This window comes from Schistocerca gregaria, unplaced genomic scaffold (genome assembly GCF_023897955.1).
Source record: "Schistocerca gregaria isolate iqSchGreg1 unplaced genomic scaffold, iqSchGreg1.2 ptg000317l, whole genome shotgun sequence".
NCBI classification, from domain to species: Eukaryota; Metazoa; Arthropoda; class Insecta; order Orthoptera; family Acrididae; genus Schistocerca; species Schistocerca gregaria.
Genome location: NW_026061795.1, coordinates 11,498,692 through 11,501,710, shown reverse-complemented (window position 1 = coordinate 11,501,710; position 3,019 = coordinate 11,498,692).

Genomic DNA, 3,019 nt, shown 5'->3' with positions numbered 1-3,019 from the left:
TAGTGCAATTCAAGTTTTAGGTATCGATTATTGACTTTTTACCCTTCTTTGGTGCCTTGGACATGACCTAGGTACATAAGATTTTGCATGAAATGAGAACTAGCAGCCGCGTTGCATTGGAGAATGTGAAAAGTGTTCATATGTAGTAAAAACCTGAGAAATCCGCCTGTTTTCGTCATTTGTTATCGAATCGACTTAAAGCCAGATCGTCACATTGGCCGCACTTCCGTCGGAATCGGTTACATCCATCATCTGCAAAGTTATGTCGCGTGCTGCGGTATGCGGAGACACTAAAAGTACCATAGTAGAACACAGATGAACCAGCTAAGGTGATGTAATAGCCAATAAGAAGTAGTACAATTCAAGTTTTAGGTATTGATTATTGACTTTTTGCCCTTCTTTGGTGCCATGGACATGAGCTAGGACCTTAAGTTTCTTCATGAAAGGAGTACTAGCAGCCCCGTTGCACAGGAGAATGTAAAAAGTGTTCATATGTAGTAAAACCCTGAGAAATCCGTCCGATTTCGTCATTTGTTATCGAATCGACTTAAAGCCAGATCGTCACATTGGCCGCTTTTCTCTCTGAAACGGTTGTACTTATAGTCTGCAAAGCTCTGTCGCGTGCTGCGGTATGCGGAGACACTATAAGCACCATAGTGGAACACAGATGAAGCTTCTAAGATGATGTAATAGCCAGTAAGAAGTAGTACAATTCAAGTTTTAGCTATCGATTATTGACTTATTACCCTTCTTTGGTGGCTTGGACATAAGCTAGGACCTTAAGAATCTGCATGAAAGGAGGATTAGCAGCCGCGTTTCAAGGGAGAATGTGAAATGTGTTCATATGTAGTAAAAACCTGAGAAATCCGTCCCTTTTTGTCATTTGTTATTGAATCGACTTAAAGCGAGATCCGCACATTGGCCGCTCTTCTCTCTGAAACGGTTACATTTATCGTGTGCAAAGCTATGTCGCGTGCTGCGATATGCGGAGACACTAAAAGCACCATAGTTGAACACAGAAGAAGCTTCTAAGATGATGTAATAGCCAGTAAGAAGTAGTACAATTCAAGTTTTAGGTATCGATTATTGACTTATTACCCTTCTTTGGTGGCTTGGACATAAGCTAGGACCTTAAGATTCTGCGTGAAAGGAGGAATAGCAGCCGAGATCAACGGGAGAATGTGAAAAGTGTTCATATGTAGTAAAAACCTGACAAATCCGTCCCTTATTGTCATTTGTTATCGAATCGACTTAAAGCCAGATCGTCACATTGGCCGCTCTTCTCTCTGAAACGGTTGTACTTATCGTCTGCAAAGCTATGTCGCGTGCTGCGATATGCGGAGACACTAAAAGCACCATAGTGGAACACAGATGAAGCTCCTAAGTTAATGTAATAGCCAGTAAGAAGTAGTAAAATTCAAGTTTTAGTTATCGATTATTGACTTATACACTTCTTTGGTGGCTTGGACATAAGCTAGGACCTTAAGATTCTGCATGAAAGGAGGACTAGCAGCCACGTTTCAAGGGAGAATGTGAAATGTGTTCATATGTAGTAAAAACCTGAGAAATCCGTCCCTTTTTGTCATTTGTTATCGAATCGACTTAAAGCCAGATCGTCACATTGGCCGCTCTTCTCTCTGAAACAGTTGTACTTATCGTCTGCAAAGCTATGTAGCGTGCTGCGGTATGCGGAGACACTAAAAGCACCATAGTGGAACACAGATGAAGCTTCTAAGTTGATGTAATATCTAGTAAGAAGTAGTACAATTCAAGTTTTAGTTATCGATTATTGACTTATTACCCTTCTTTGGTGGCTTGGACAAAAGCTAGGACCTTAAGATTCTGCATGAAAGGAGGAATAGCAGCCGAGTTCAACGGGAGAATGTGAAAAGTGTTCATATGTAATAAAAACCTGAGAAATCCGTCCCTTTTTGTCATTTGTTATCGAATCGATTTAAAGCCAGATCGTTACATTGGACGCTCTTCTCTCTGAAACGGTTGTACTTATCGTCTGCAAAGCTATGTCACGTGCTGCGATATGCGGAGACACTAAAAGCACCATAGTATAACACAGATGAAGCTTCTAAGTTGATGTAATAGCCAGTAAGAAGTAGTACAATTCATGTTTTAGGTATCGATTATTGACTTATAACCCTTCTTTGGTGGCTTGGACATAAGCTAGGACCTTAAGATTCTGCATGAAAGGAGGAATAGCAGCCGAGTTCAACGGGAGAATGTGAAAAGTGTTTATATGTAGTAAAAAGCTGAGAAATCCGACCCTTTTTGTCATTTGTTATCGAATCGACTTAAAGCGAGATCGTCACATTGGCCGCTCTTCACTCTGAAACGGTTACATTTATCGTGTGCAAAGCTATGTCGCGTGCTGCGATTTGCGGAGACACTAAAAGCACCATAATAGAACACAGATGAGGGTTCTAAGTTGATTTAATAGATAATAAGAAGTAGTACAATTCAAGTTTTAGGTATCGAATATTGACTCTTTAACAGTCTTTGGTGCCTTGGACATGAGCTAGGAACTTAAGATTTTGCATGAAAGGAGTACTAGCAGCCGCGTTTCAAGGGAGAATGTAAAAAGTGTTCATATGTAGTAAAACCCTGAGAAATCCGTCCGATTTCGTCATTTGTTATCGAATCGACTTGAAGCCAGATCGCCACATTGGCCGCACTTCTGTCGGTAACGGTTACATTCATCGTCTGCAAAGTTATGTCGCGTGCTGCGGTATGCGGAGACACTAAAAGCACCATAGTAGAACACAGATGAACCTTCTAAGGTGATGTAATAGCCAGTTAGAAGTAGTACAATTCAAGTTTTAGGTATCGATTATTGACTTTTTACCCTTCTTTGGTGCCTTGGACATGAGCTAGGACCTTAAGATTCTGCATGAAAGGCAGACTAGCAGCCGCGTTTCAAGGGAGAATGTGAAATGTGTTCATATGTAGTATAAAACCTGAGAAATCCGTCCCTTTTTGTCATTTGTTATCGAATCGACTTAAAACC